Source organism: Rhipicephalus sanguineus, chromosome 1 (genome assembly GCF_013339695.2).
Source record: "Rhipicephalus sanguineus isolate Rsan-2018 chromosome 1, BIME_Rsan_1.4, whole genome shotgun sequence".
Classification (NCBI taxonomy): domain Eukaryota; kingdom Metazoa; phylum Arthropoda; class Arachnida; order Ixodida; family Ixodidae; genus Rhipicephalus; species Rhipicephalus sanguineus.
Window position 1 is genome coordinate 118,508,422 of NC_051176.1, and position 15,806 is coordinate 118,524,227.

Here is a 15,806-nt window from a genome sequence, read left to right on the forward strand (position 1 = left end):
TTTAGCGAGGTTAAACTTCATGTTTGACCTTGCCTGTGCAGTTTTTTTCCGAACTTGACTAATCAGCTAAATATAACCGCGCTGATAAAGTATTCTTATATGCATGCTCTCGGTAATTCGAACAGTGTACCATTGCAAGTGGTGGAGCGCGAAAACAAAAATGATGCACGGAGGGGATAAAATGGCAATGACGAGCACTCGTCCTTGCCGCCTTTTTTCGTCCGTGTGTAATTTTTTTTGCACGGCAGTACTTTGAAATTATATACCAACAAGCTTAAAAAAATAGCCATGGTTATGCCGGATATTCATGGTCTCCAACGCAAACATTTAAACGTATGCATATCTATACATAAAGAAGAAACGAAATGAAGTAACGCCGACTAAATGAGAAGTTTTATAAACATTAAAAAGACGTTTTGGCTACCGTACTGTAGCCTTGTTCACAGTAAAATGGCCCAGCGAAGCAGGCTTATGTCCGTTTTAGAACGCTCCCGAGACACCTGACGTACGCTGGAGGCAGATTTCCATCATTTATGTTCAGCGTTTTTCTTTTTTTTTTGTAGTCCGGATAAGAAGAGATTCCTGATACTGACGCGAACACCAGTTTCTCTCCTTTGCGATTACGGTTGCCTTGGCCCAGTCAATGTCGTGATTACATGTAGGCATGTGTTCCGCAAGTGCGTTAGACACCACATTCTTCTTTCTGGCGTCATTCATGTGGTCCTTCAGACGTCTCTCAAAGTTACCACTCTCCCCGATATAAACATATTCGCACACTGTACACGGGATTCTATAATCGACGCCGGGGAACTTTTCTTTCTTGAGTGGGTCCTTCACGTGCACCAGTTCGTGTTTCAGTTTTCGGGCAGGAACATGCGCGACGTGTACGTCGAACGTTCGTAGAACCCGTGCTAATGCTTCACTAACACCTGGCACATAGGGAATGGCTCCACGAGCTTGGGGCTGCACAGCTCGCGTAGCGGCGACGTTGCGTGTGCGGCGTTCTACGGAACGAATGAAGCTGGGAGGGTACCCGTTGTCAGAAAGTTCACTGCGCACATTGGAAAGGTCTAGGCACGGTCAGCGTCACTGGAGCAAATCCTATGTGCCCTCTGTTATCAGGGAAGTGGCAACAGAACGTTTGTGGCAGGCCGAGTGGACTGACTCGTAATGCAGGTAACGCCCGGTGTGCGTTGCTTTTCTGAAGACACCAAAGGAAAGGCGGCCGTTTTTCTTTCTACAAGCACGTCCAAGAAAGGTAGACGGCCAGAGACCTCCGTTTCAGTTGTGAACTGAATCGATGTCTTTATGCTGTTCAAATGCGACGAGAATGCATCGAAAGCCTCTTTATTGATGACGCAAAAACAGTAGTCAATGTAACGAAGGAAAATCTTCGGAGGACGTTCAAAGGACGTCAAGGCCCGTGTCTCCACCGACTCCATGGCAAGGTTCGCCGCCGTGATAGAAACTGAAGCGCCCATCGCGGTTCCATGCACCTGCTTGTAGACAACATCCTGAAACAGAAAGTATGTGTTTTCAAGGCAGAACTTCAAAAGTTTTAGAAGGTCGGGTGCGTCTATCGGCGATCTGTCACCAATTTTTTCGTCGGACTGCAAGGCAGCCTCGCACACCTTAAAGGCCAGATCCACTGGAACACCGGTGAAAAAAGACTTCACATCAAAGAAAACTAAGATCTCGTCATCGCCAACCGTGATGTCCCGCACCTTTTCGATGAAATCATAAGAGTTCCGGATGAAAGAAGCGCCTTTTTCCACGAGAGGAGCGAACACGCGATGAAGGTAGCCCGAAAGCTTGCACAGGGGGGGAACGAGTGAAGTCCACAATCGGACGCATGGGGATACCCGGCTTGTGGATCTTCGGAAGCCCGTACAACGCAGGCGCCGAGCCGTTGCGACAGAGCAGGGAGTAGTACAGAGACTTCTTGTGCGGAGGAACAAAACGGAAGACGTCGGCGAGAAGCTTCTGAAGCTCCCTTTCCACTTTGAGCGTGGAATTCCGGTCAAGACGAACGTACGTGCTACCGTCTCCAAGCAGAGCGATCACTTTGCTTTCGTAGTCATTTTTGTCCATTATAACGGTGGCATTACCCTTGTCAGCAGGTCGAATGACGATGTCCTGGTTCCTTCGGAGACTCTTCACAGCATTAGCCTGCTCAGGGGGGAGGGCAGACGAGGTACGCCGGGGAAGCTTTGAAAGGATGCTTGTAGCACGGGTGCGAGCTTCTTCTCGCCGGGGGCGGTCAATGTCGTCGATGGCGCGCTCGACCGCACAGATCATCTTGAATTTGTCTGGTACGGGTCCAGTGTTAAATTTGAGTCCCAGCTCGAGAACGGCAAGTTCCTGATGGGTGGGGACGTACGAGGACACGTTGTGCACGGCGGACGTGGCACGGCCAGGCGGAACGTAGGGGCGCGAGGGCTGCAGTCTTGCCAACCTGTTGCCGTGGGCTAGCTTGGTACGTTGAGCATGACATTCAGCCTTGAGCCACGCATGCGACTGAATGGCGGCGAAGTCGCTCGGACACTTTTGCTGCAGACGGCGGCGAGCATGGAACTCCTGTTGGTGCAGACGTTTTATGGTGTCCTTACAGTCGAGAATCCTGGCCTGCAGGAGCTGGCGTTCCGCTCTTGAGACGACGCTATGCCCAAATGGCGTGGCGACCGGCCTGAGCAGGCGAAGAGAACATGGCATCAGTCCTCGCACTTTGCAGGAAAGATTGAAGTCAATATGGGCCTTGAACGAAGAAACCCTGACGCACAGCGAAACGTACTGACGGACTTGAGTTACTAAAGATTGGCCAAACGCCTGTCGTAGCTTGATGAAATCATGTCTATACATATTATACACATTATACATGCATATTATACTGGATCAACTTTGTTGATACTGTTGACACTTGTTTGGAAAATGATTAAAGAACTGCGCTACGGTTACAGGGACAAAAGAAGTTTGGGAGGACACACGTTACGAAGTAGACACGACAAGCGCTAACTAGCCTAATACCTCACTTTACTATTGTTTGAAAAAGCTGCACGCTGCTGCTCAGAGAAAGAGAGAGAGAGAGTGAAAGAAAGAAAGAAAGAAAGAAAGAAAGAAAGAAAGAAAGAAAGAAGAAAGAAAGAAAGAAAGAAAGAAAGAAAGAAAGAAAGAAAGAAAGAAAGAAAGAAAGAAAGAACAGTTGACAGGAAAAAGAAGGCAGATGTTACGTAAAACATGCTAACAAGTTTGCAGAATGCCGTGTCGTATAGCAGTTCATCAAATCAATTCACCTTTATGAAAGCAGACAAGTCATCGTCTGCATTGCCAACGGATGATTGAATGAGCACAAAGGGTTGTTGTGCAGCGGAGCACTGTCTATGTTTTTCGCTGCATTATCACGATTATTGCATACTTCCAAAGCCGAAGGTAGCGATGTTATATTCAGGTAGGGGAATGTAGCATGTTTTATGGTATAGCGAGTAACACCAGCGATTGCGGTACACAATAAAAGCCGGCCTTGTGTACACTTTACATGAAGTGTGTGCGAGGTAGTTCTGGGTATTTCGGGGTACTTTGGGGACATTTGCTCTTTTGAACAATGTCATCTTCTTGAAAAGATATGAAAACTTGAAATGATAAGTATTTTGAGTGCCGATTATGTGCTGTTTGAACATGAGCAATTGGTCGCGTTTACTTCAGATGTTATAAGTACGGCTCCGTGTTTTCGGTTTTATCCGAAAAAATCCGATAAACATTCGCCGGTAAAATTTTTGACAATTCGAATTTATCCGAAAACTCCGATTTCAAGGGCCAATATGACCTGGACCAACACCAACTCGCCCAACGTTTTATTATACTGTCCGTTATTTACCGATAGGGAAAGTTCTAAGCGCTCATTGATACATATTTTGGTTCGACTGATTTGAAGTTTACCGCGCGTAGCTGTATTAGGCGACGTAGCTGTATTGTGCTCCGACTCAGCTTCCTACATGCAGAAGCTTCACAAGGACTTGCAACTCTCCAACCCCGAATTCAAGGCGCTTCACTTCAAAGATCCGTGCCACCTACTCAACAACGCTCTGGAGGATGGAATCAGGACGAGCTCATTTAACGTAGTTCAAGATTTTGTTGTGCCCTTTCCTGCCCTGTTGAAGTCGTCGCGGGAGATGCGCCGTCAGTTTGGTCTTGTGTGCTTGGCCATGGGCATGTCCTTGAAGTCGCTGAAAACCGTATGTCCGTCGAGGTGGTTCTCTTTTTACGAAGCTCTAGAAGATATTTTGGACTACTGGCGCGCCATTTTGTTTTTATTGAAAAGCGACAAAGCCAAGGAAACGAAGTGTGAGAAGCTCAAGTCTTATTTCATCGCCTGAAGCTGTACACGACTTGCTCGTTAAGATGAGGTTTCTGAAGACCAATTCGTGTGCCGTGCTCTCAATCATTGAGGAACTTGAGGCAGAGAGTACCCTGGCACACCAAGTTTATCCCATACTGGGGCTTTGTTTGCGTGCACTCATCAGTCAGTGGCGTGATCCAACCGAGGTCTTCGCATCAGATGTCAGAAGTCTGTTCGACCTCCTTGACGAGAATGACCTCTTAAAGGAGTACTGACATGAATTTTAAAATTTTTCGGGTTGTTGCTCTAAATGAAAGCACGGGTGTCGAGAACCCTAAAAAGAGTGTCGTGGTGCCTGGGGATGCATTGCATATATTTTTAATACCGCTTCTTTCAACCAGCAGTTTCAGGTTCGGTTTCTAGAGGGCGGCTTCATAGTGACGTGTCAAGTCGGCCCGTGACGTCACGGGCAGACTGCAACCCACGAAATATGCACCTGCTGTCCTTTGCTGTCAGTCGAACGTGGTCCAGTGCCTCCGACAGCGATTTCTGTGATTTAGGCTGCATGCAGAACCCAGATTTCGCAAACCAAGTGAGCTGACTTGAAACGTCATAGGGCTCTCCATGCGGTGAAGCTGCCTTGCAGATGCTGGGAGATGAAAACTTTAAAATCAAACTTAAATATTTATACGTGTTTCGCGGATGCGGTGAGGGGAGAGCGTTAACACTACATGCCAAGGAAACCAAAAACGTCCGTTTTGCTGCACTTCAAAATCGTGTCAGTACTCCTTTAACGACTGTCGCAGACTTTCACGGATACTACGCTGCTGTCGCCGAAAAGTGGAGACAGACATCTGAGAGGAACCTGTGCGATCAACTCCAGTACAGCAAAGAATCGTTTTGGTACTGTGTTCAAATTGTGAATCCAAATGTGTAGCATGAGCTGTCCTGCACGTTCCAAACCTATGCACCTATTTTTCAATTAGTGCTTCTTGAAACTGACGACATGAGCCAGCTCCCGAGTGTTTTTGCGAACTATCAGTGCTATGAAATACGTAACACTGTTGAATCCCTGTCGTTTTGGAGACTTCACAATGTCCAGTGGCCAGTGCTTTCTCGCTGCGCGCCGCGTCTTCTGGCGCTTCCTGTTTCTAGCGCTAACGTTGAAAGGGCATTTTTCAAAGCTGAGAGTCGTCAATCCAAAGGAGCGCGCTTCGATCACTGACAGCAACCTCGCAAAGTATGCTTGCGTGTTTTACAATAAGCTTTAAGCTAAGGTTGTTTTACTCACAAATACAGGTGTTTTGTGTTCAAGTATTTCGCTTGTGCATATGTTTTTTGTGCATTCAAACCTTCTAGAAAAAATAAAATGTGCTTCGTGTGTTTTGATGTTTTAGTGTTCAGATATGAATTGATCTAAGATTTTGGGGTTTTGAAAATAATGCAAAACTCAGAATTTCGGGGAATTGGGAATTTACGAGAAATAAACTCCGATAAACGCTGAATTTCCGCCAAAAATATAAACTCCGATAAACTCCCGCCGATTTTCAAGAAATATAAACACTGAAAACACGGAGCCCTAGTTATTAGAAATCCTACGGCCCGCAATCTATCTAATGCGATTGCCTTGTCATCCAGCCTCGTTCATTTCACAAAGAGCATTGCCAGTCTTGCGGCACTTAACACAATTACTGAGCCAATTTTGCTCCCTCAAGGCAATGCTGAAACTTGTGTCGCTGGCACTTACACGGTCTCCGTCATCATTTCGAGTTTTCCTGCTCAAAACCACGTAGTACATAGAGCTGCTCCTGCTGTCCCAGTTCTATCACGAGTTTAATCAACACCGATTTGACTCCAAAACCACAATAAGGACCGATGGCGTTGCTGACCAAACATAAAGACTTCTTCGACGTACATTTCCCTCTTCTGCTACAAACGACTGCGACTGCCCGTGGTGTTCACACAGACGGCACCTCCACCGTGTGCTGTCGACCATACCGCGTTTCTTCCACCCACGAACAGATAACAGACACACACGTTTGCCGCATGCTCCAGCGCAAAATATTTCACCCCTCCGCAAGTCCTAGGTCATCTACCATCGTTTTGGTGCGAAGAAAAGACGGGTATGCGTGATTTTGCGTAGAATACCGTGCTCTGATCAAATTAACAAAGAAAAGACACGCGCCCCTTGCCTAGAATTGATGATGCGTTAGAGACGCTACAAGGAGCACAATAATTCTTAAGCTTTGATGTACGCTTTCTTTGCTGACAGATCCAAATACAAGAAGGCGACAACAACAACAAGAACTTAGTTTCACCGCAAGGGCGAAGCAATTCATCCCAGTTGAAGACAACAATTGGAACCAATTGGAATACTTCCACCTGGTTCCAACCGGTTCCATTTGTGAATTAGTACACAATTGGGCCATTTGGACCAATTGGGACAATTGGTTGTATGCCAATTGGGTCAAATGGTGCAGTAGCAGATAAAAAATGGGGCCGATTGGTTGTATTCCAATTGAGCCGATTGGTTGTACTCCAATTGGTCAAATGGTGCAGTCAGCACACAACTATTTGGGCCAATTGGTTGTATTCCAAGTGGTTCAAGTGGCGCATTTAGCACAGAAAACACCCGTCTGTAAAAGTGTTCAAGCTAGACACGTTGGTGGCGAGCCATGCCCAGGATTCCAGGATTCCAGGATTAAACACAGGATAAAATTCCAGGATAAAATTCCAGGATAACATTCCAGGATTAAACACAAAGTAGAATTCAAATTGGCCAGAACTTGCACGTATCTCAGCTGGCTGCTATCGCATGTCACTTAGTTGGTTCCTACTTGATTGGCTCAGGACCAGCTGGTCCAGCCAACTGCACACAGCCAAGGCAGCATGGTGGGGAAACTCAGAATTTATTTGCACCTGAAAGAAATGAAGGCAATAATGATTCATCAAACGTACGCAATTACAGCAAATGTATAGTTTTACCAAATAACATGCACATGCGTGGCATGAGCCAATTCGCGTTTAGCAGTAGAACGTTAAAATGACCCTTAATTAGCCCACTCTGACAAGCACTCGCACTTTATGCTTTAGGCAAACCATGTAACGATTATTAACGTTCGCCGTCGCGGCGGTCCATCATTCACAGTGCTCGGCAAGCTGACCCGAAAGAAACGGGTTCGATCCTGCCCGCAGCGGTCGCATTTCAATGAAAGCGAAATGCGACCCTTACGGCAACCGATTATTTTTCATTCAGTACTACTCTGACTAGACGTCAAATGAATTCACTTGCACATAATCGCTAGCGCTTTCTACAAAGACACATGTGCGCCATAAGGCACAGGCATTACACAAAGGATGCTTACATCTACCGGCATGTAGTGTACTTCGCGCATTTCATCTCAAACTGCAGCAAGGTACAATGACACCATGCTTATAATAAAGAACACAAATACTAAGAAGGACAAATATTCGCTTACACTCTTAATACGTAAGTGCAATACTTACATGGAAGGATCAGAGCTGACAAAATCGGTGACCCTCGATCGACGCTGACGAAGCGATCACCGCATGGTACAACCAATACAACACCAAAAACCGCTCGAACGTGTTGATTTTGACTTGTAACACTTTCCACAGATAAAAGCGACCAAAAATAAATGTCTCATCTTAATGTCACCAAGGTTCCTCTAGCAAACACGCTGCACTATGTAACATGCCGCACGCACACATGCAAGGAGAGCACCACGACTAGCCGCTGTGTGCGAAACCGCGAAACTACCAAAACCTCGGGGTCATAATAATACTTGACCACCGCCTGTAATGCTCTTACCTGTAAATAAAAAAATGCAGCTAACTTTTTAATGTAATATTCATAATATAAAATACCTTATTACTTAGCATTTGTATAGGCAAACATCAAGAAAAGATACGAGACTAGCTGCTACTCAGATGCGACTATTGCTGCTGTCAACAAAAATGCCGGCAATGCGGCGTTCGTCGTGCCGGCACGAAATTCACTGCGCTCCGATCGTGGCAGATAATGACGAATGTTAATAAAAGAAATCCCTCTTCTCGTAGGGAAGTAACCGCTGTGCTTTAAACATTAGCTAGTTGCGCAACGGCTCAGTATGACCAAACGGCTAGTAGATTTCGTGTCGGTCGTGCTCAGATTTACGGGAAACGTCGAATAAAAGTTCGCATTCTTCCAGCGATATTTTTGCAATACATTCATACGGGGTACTTTATATCACGGCTGTAAAATGTTCACCTTTTCTTCACACCATTTAAATTAATGCACCAATTGGTGCTTGGCATAACAATTGTATATATAAATAAGCGCTTATTTCAACACTTAGCAAGTAAACGAAGTCGAAGCACTTAACACAAGTTCCTTGATCGCCAATTGAAAACGAGTGTTTCCATTTGGCAACTCCAGTTTATCCAAATGGTCCTATCGGGGATTCCATTTGCCCCATTTGGAAGTGAGCTTCCAATTGTGAGCTTCCAAAGGGTTCAAGTGAGCTACCACTTGAACCATTTGGTAATTTTAATTGTTCCAAATGTTCCACTTAGAGATCTCATTTGGCCCAATTGGAAGTGAGCTTATCATCTTGAACCATTTGGAAATTCCAAATGGTCCTGTTGAGATATTGTTTGGCCCAATTGGAAATCACTATTACCGTTTGGACCCATCGATATTTCCAAATGGTTCAAATTGTTTTTTTTCAACTGGCATGCGATAGCAACAAATTGTAATGTTATACGAAGTAAGGCTAGCAGCTGTAGGTCTTTTGGACCTGGCCTCGCGTAACTCTACAAAACGCTGTTGTAACAGAATACGGCCGCTCCAGGGGGCGAAGCGGTTTTCGTGCAGTGTTTTCGAGTTGAGAGCACAGCGCGTAGAGGAGTATACGGGCCGTTTGGTGATGTCTGCCGAGATAGCGCGCGCGCCAGCGATCGCGGTATTGGTTTGCCTATGTCCGTAAATACATGAGACCGTGAGAACACAGTAAAGAGAATTACGTAGCGTGCATGCGATTTTACGCGGTACCATACGCTTTCAGATCATTCCCTTGCTTCAGACGTATATAACCTAAGACTAATGGACACAAGCTGAAACTGAAAATCGTGCGTAGCCGCTCGTTACGGGGCACTGTGTCAAGACGCTTTCTCGGTGGCTATGTATAATCGTGCGCATGGTGTCAACTGCGGTTGCGCGATTTTGGCAGGGGTGATTGCATAAAATAAACTTCACCGCAAGGGCGAAGTAATGAATGCGACAGCACAGATTGTAATGGTATAAGAAGTGCGACTGGAGCTAACTCTTCTGGATCCGATCTCGCGTAACTCTGCAAAACGCTCGTGTAAGAGAATGCGGCCGCTTTAGGGAGAGAAGCGGTTTTCGTGCAGTCTCTTATAGCATTGAGAGCGCAGCACGTAGAAGGGTATACGAGCTCTTTGCTGATGCTTGCGAAGATAGCGCGCGCGACCGCGCCCTTATAATCAAAGTTCATAATTGCTGCTCGAGCGATCACAGTCCCCTCCCCCCCTTTCTTTTTCTCGTGGCGTCCCTTCATGCTCCTTCAAGACGGGCGGGACGTTTCGGCGGCAGGCCTCGCGCGTGGGCTGATGTTATCGCATGCGCCCTCCGCGCGACGGAGATGGCCCGGCTCGTTTCATCTCTGCTTCAACCGCGTACGTCGAGCCCGCTCGCGCGCTTTTACCGCGGGTAGAACATACGATGCGCGGGGGGATGCTGTTGCGTGGGGGGATGCTGCTGCGACGGCAAAAACCCATCGAGAGTGTCCATATAATTGCTATCGCAATAAAAAAGTCACAGTTTCGCCGCAAGGGCGAAGCAATGTATGCGATAGCAACAATTTGGAATGTCACGCGAAGAACGGCAAGCAACTTGAAACTTGCAGCGCGCTGCTCAAGCACAAAGGAGGCACCAAAAGAACACACAGGACGAGCGCGAACTACCAAGTGTCACAGCTCGACACATAAAGCGCGCTGCTAAAACAAAAAGAAGGACGCACGAAACGAACGCGCAAGTATACACAGGACGAGCGCGAACTAACAACTGTCGCAGTTGTTACTCTGGATTTGAGCAGCGCGCTCCTTTCGCAACGTGGCCACTGCAGCGAGTGAAGTGACCTTCATGCGCTCTGTAGCTTCAACTCAAAGTTTGCGGTGAGCATACAAGACGTGCACGAGCGACCACGCCCTGTAGGATAAAGTACATGTGGTATAGGTAAGAGGCGCGCGCGCATCGCAACGAGCGGGGCGAACATTTAAAGCGCGCGATATCGCCGGTGACAACGAGAGCACGCTGAATTGCCACCGAGCTCTGCGTACCGCCAGCGGTGAATGGTGTATATAAATGGCTCGTCGTTAGTATGCTAACGTACACACTGTGTTAGCCGCGTCGCTTCGCACCGCGCGCTTTGGATCGAGGGGTCGGGGGTTCGATTCCCGACGACAGCACTTTTTCTTCTAGTTCTTTCTTTGTCACCGGTTAATGTACATTTTACAACGCCATATCCGTGACGGAAATACGACAGTGAAGTCTTGGTGAAACCCGGCATAAAACACTTTCGCGTTAAAAATTACTGCCGTCCTCTGTTGCCGCAATCTCCATTGCATCAAAGAAATACGTATCTTGGTCTAGATCCGCAATTACGGCAATTTATGCGCAACTTCGCCACTATTGCAGTGCCGCTACATCAACTCATTTCTTCCGCAGCCAGCTTCGTATGGTCGGACAATGGACAAACTGCCTTTGACGCCTTCAAGCGTGTCCTCACGTCCGAACCGGTGCTGCGTCAGTTCGACTTCACTGCGCCCGCGCCTTCTACAGACGGATGCCAGCGGCCTCGGAATCGGTGCTGTTCGTTCGCAACGCCAAGAAAAAGAGTTCTAAAGAACACGTGGTAGTGCACGCAAATCGCACGCTCACGACAGCAGAACAAAAACCACACAAACACTGGGGAGGAAGGCTTTGCCGCTGTTTTGGCCTTATCTCGGCCTTATCTGCGTGGCCACGAGCTTACAATGGGCACTGACGACCACGCCTTTTGCTGCTTGTAGATGATCAAGATCCTATCGGGACGTCTTGGTTGTCGGATTCTTAGTTTACAAGAATACAACTTTGAGGCCACCTTCATGTGTGGAAAGAAACATAAGGATGCCAATGATCTTTCTCGCTATCTACTGTCATCGTCTTCTGCAGTTCTCATTCGCACCTCTTGATTGGATTATTTCTCGCCAAACCGTATTGATCACAGTCGACCTCAAGACCTCGCACGTCACGACACCTACGGGTTTCGAGCTCAGCGCTCTTCGAGTCATAGCGTAATTTATTACACAGGAATCACCTGCAACTTTAAACGGGAACTCAGGTGTATTTTCGACCATGTTCGGATATTGCCGTCTTCAATTGGTATTGACAGCCCTGTAACAGCTGGGGTGGTTGAATTGGCTTAGAGAGGCGTCAATAATTTTAAATGACCAAAAAAGAACGATTTGTAAAAACCGAGACGGGTAGCTGCTTCGTGCGGAATCTTTTTGATTCGCCTCCGCGCCAAGCGAAATAGGGTACAAACGTCACAAACACAGAGTGGCTCGCATTCACAAGCGTAATTGTGGAATTGGCTGCCAGTTGTTAAAAATCATTTTCAGAAAAACTTAAGCACTTGCAGTCGCCTAGTTTGGTACATATCATCAGTATACCGAAGAGCACATACGTTAAAAATTTTATTGTGGTCAGAAGACAAAAAATCGCGGGAGTTCCCCTTCAAGCAGCCCTTAAATGCGTGCGAAGATTGAGACGTAGGAACTGCCATTGGTTGGTGTCCCATATCAATAAAAGCTTCGCTTTCAAGTGTAGAACGCAACAGCATAATCGGACCCTGTTCGCATCGCCTTCTCAATCGCTAGCCTGGCTTCACTTCTCCGTGGACGCCTAAACCGTGCTGCAAGGAAAGGAACGTCTGTGTGCCTGTAAATTGGTTCTTTGAAACTATCCTATAATCCCCACTGCAGGTGCATTTGCGGAAGTGCCCACAACGACATAATTCTTCCTTCTGCGAGTAGGCGAGGTACCCACTACGTGTCCGTAAGGCAACACGCGCACCTGCGCAGCTGCACACGTTGTTGACGCTGTTAATGATAATGATAATAAATTATGCCTGTGTGCTTTGTAAAAGATGGGCCTCTACACCCACCAGTCGTCGTGCTATTCAAATGTTTTGACGCCTGGTGTGATTCTACGCTTATGCCACACAACATTACATGTGTTAATGACGCTCCTCGCACTGCATAACATTCATATTGCCACGCGCGCTTCTTTTGCTATTTTTATGTAACTGGTCCGTTACACGTATAGTCCCTGTCTTGCGCAAACCACGCCCGAATGTCTGGGAATCTTCTAGATTATGTCAGAATCTTCTTATAGGCTTGAGCGCGCAAACGCGAACAGTTGAGTTCATTCTGGAACTAACGCGGCCACCCAGCGATAAGGCCGGAATGTTCGATGCCGCATGTATAAATGCTGACACGCCTTACCGCAGATGAGATTATCGACGGCTGACGCTCTGTTCGCCGCTATCAGTATACAACGTGCATTGCTTGCTTGCAGTTTGACTTTCCGTTTCCCGGCCACAAGTTTGGCCAAATAACGAGTTACCTATTTCCAAGTTCTGCTGGAGTCGTCTTCACTGTCACGACCCGGTGACAATATAGCGTTTTCTCCCGAAGCAATTTCGAGCACAGGCGGAGGTTTATGGTAGAACACCTGCTTGCCACGCAGAAGTCGTGTGTCTGAGTCCCACTTGAACCGAAGATTTTTTTATTATTTCTTAATTTGCATATATCTCAAATTTTTCCTTACGGACAAAGCTGGTTTATCGCTCACAACCGACGACACCGACGCCGGCACCGACACCGACACCGTAATTTCTGCGAAACGAGGTTTTTGACGATATCGCGTTAAAATTTGTCATAGTGCTGCTGATGGAGAACGTGATATTACCTTACAATGGCTGCCGGGACATTGTGGCATCACGGCAGGTTTTTTAAATGAGAAGCATTTCTTAGCGAACCTCAGGCACTTTGCCCGTTTCTATCTACGTATCTATCTGTCTGTATATCTATCTATCTAGCCGCTTACGTCTGGGTTCTCTCGTGGTTGTCTCCATAGGTTGTAATATACCAAAGTTCGCACGGCAGAGGAGCAGTGTATGGAGAACACGATTCATTGGTCATGACATGAATAACGCAAAATACCTGTCGCGTACGTCATAAAACCCTTTCTCTCAGTCACGTGTGGCACATACCCTCCTACCAGAGTTCGTGTTATGCGGGTATGTGCCACAGGTGATACAAAGTTTCAGTCAACACAGTAACTGCGAACATACATATTGACAAGCGAGGAAAGTTATAATAATAATAATTGTTGGGGTTTTACGTCCCAAAACCAAGATGTGATTATGAGAGACGCCGTAGTGGAGGGCTCCGTAAATTATAACCATCTGGTGTTCTTTAACGTGCACTGATGTCGCACAGTACACGGGCCTCTATCATTTCGCCTATCTATCACTTCGAAATGCAACCGCCGCGGCCGGGATCGAACCCGCGACCTTCAGCTCAGCAGCCGAGCGCCGTAACCGCTACACCACCGCGGTGGACGCAAAGAAATTGAGGGAGCTGAAGACAGAACACCCCTGGAAGACGCTCGACTACGATCCACTCGTCGACGTTGTCCGCAACGTGGACCATGTGCATTACGCAAAAGCTGGGGTCAATGCTTCCTACAACTCTGCCGAGAGGACCGTGCCCCTCATCATTACCGGTGACTTCAACATTGGTTTATCAAAACCCAACAACGCCTGCTGCTTACACTGCATGAAAGACGGCTTGGATGTGAACAGGGCATCGCAAGACCTCGTTGCCACGTCCAGGACAGGAGGCATCATAGATCATTTCTTCGGAAGAGGCATCCATGATTTCCACCAGCTGTACTACACGTCGCACTTCACTACACTTAGACCCCTCTAATGGCGATCACGAACGGATCCATTAACAAGTCCTGTACAGCTGCTCGTGCTCACTTTATTTGTGGTGATGATCACTTTGTTCAAGAACTGTCAAGAACCCCTTCCACACATGCACACGAGTTCGTGACACGTGCTTGCGTTGTCCGTCATAACGGACAAGTATACGAGGGGCGTTCAATAAAGATTTCCCCTGACTAACTTCCATTTATTGCAGGATGCTGAAACTGCGCATGTGTAATGACATAGGTCACTGTAGGTCACGTGCCAATTTGCAACTCTAAACTAATAACGGTCTTTCTTTTAGAGGTGCTGAAGTGGTGTTAGGTGTCATAATGGATGCAGTGGAATACAGAGCAGCAGTCAAGTTGCCGTACTTGAAAGGCCGCACTCCAAGGGAGACGTTCCATGAGATAAAAGAGGTTTATGGGGAGGATTCCCCATCATATGATGTAGTGAATAACTGGCATCGCCAATTCAAATATGGTCTGATTTCCGTGGAAGCGGCTCCGATTGCAGGGCGACCCCACTACGCTGTCAATGAACACACCATCCAGCAAGTGAAGGCGGCCATTTTGGAAAATCGCCGCATTAGCGTTCGAGACCTAGCCCAACATGTCAAGATTAGTGTGGGGTCCTAGGAAAAAATCATTCAGGACCATCTTCATATGCGTAAGGTATCCGATCGCTGGATTTGCCGGCTGCTCACACCTTTCCAAAAGCAGGTACGAGTCGAATGCTCCCAGGCTCTTTTGACTATGTGCCATGGAAACCAGCAGGACTTTTTCAACAGACTTATTACACAGGATGAATGCTGGGTCCATCACTATGATCCGTAGACTAAAGACCAGTCGATGCAATGGAAGCACTTGGACTCACCGCCTCCAAAGAAAGCACGCACCCAGCCCTCGACGGGCAAGGTCATGCTCACAATCTTTTGGGACCAGCACGAAGTAGTCTTGATGGATTTCCTATGCAAAGGGTGCCACGATTACTGGGGCATACTATGCTTCACTGCTGCGGAAAATGCGAGAGACCATCAAAAACAAGAGACGTGGCATGCTCACCAAAGGCGTCCGCCTTCTGCGAGACAATACCCCAATTCACAACTCACATGTTGCCCAGACGGAAGCACGCTCCTGCGGCTTTGAAATTCTACCGCATTCCCCTTATTCACCCGACCTCGCACCATCGGACTTCCACCTCGTTCCGACATTAAAGTCATATTTGAAGGTCAAGCATTTTCCAGATGATGAGACTCTGATTTCTGAAGTTACAACATGGCTTTTGGAGCAACCTGTCGACTTCTGCAAGTGAGGTGTTTATAGTTGCATAAAAAGATGGGAGAAGTGTGTGCCCCGGGGTTTCACCTATGTAGAGAAGGACTAATAAATCTGCAAAGTTTCGTTGCTCTCCGT

At 47.1% G+C, this 15,806-nt stretch overlaps 1 protein-coding gene across 1 annotated transcript in view; it reads left to right on the plus strand.

Annotated features, from left to right (window-relative positions):
• Positions 1–15,806, plus strand: part of LOC119396734 (sushi, von Willebrand factor type A, EGF and pentraxin domain-containing protein 1) — a 229,425-nt gene that overhangs the window by 40,047 nt on the left and 173,572 nt on the right. The window lies entirely within an intron of this gene.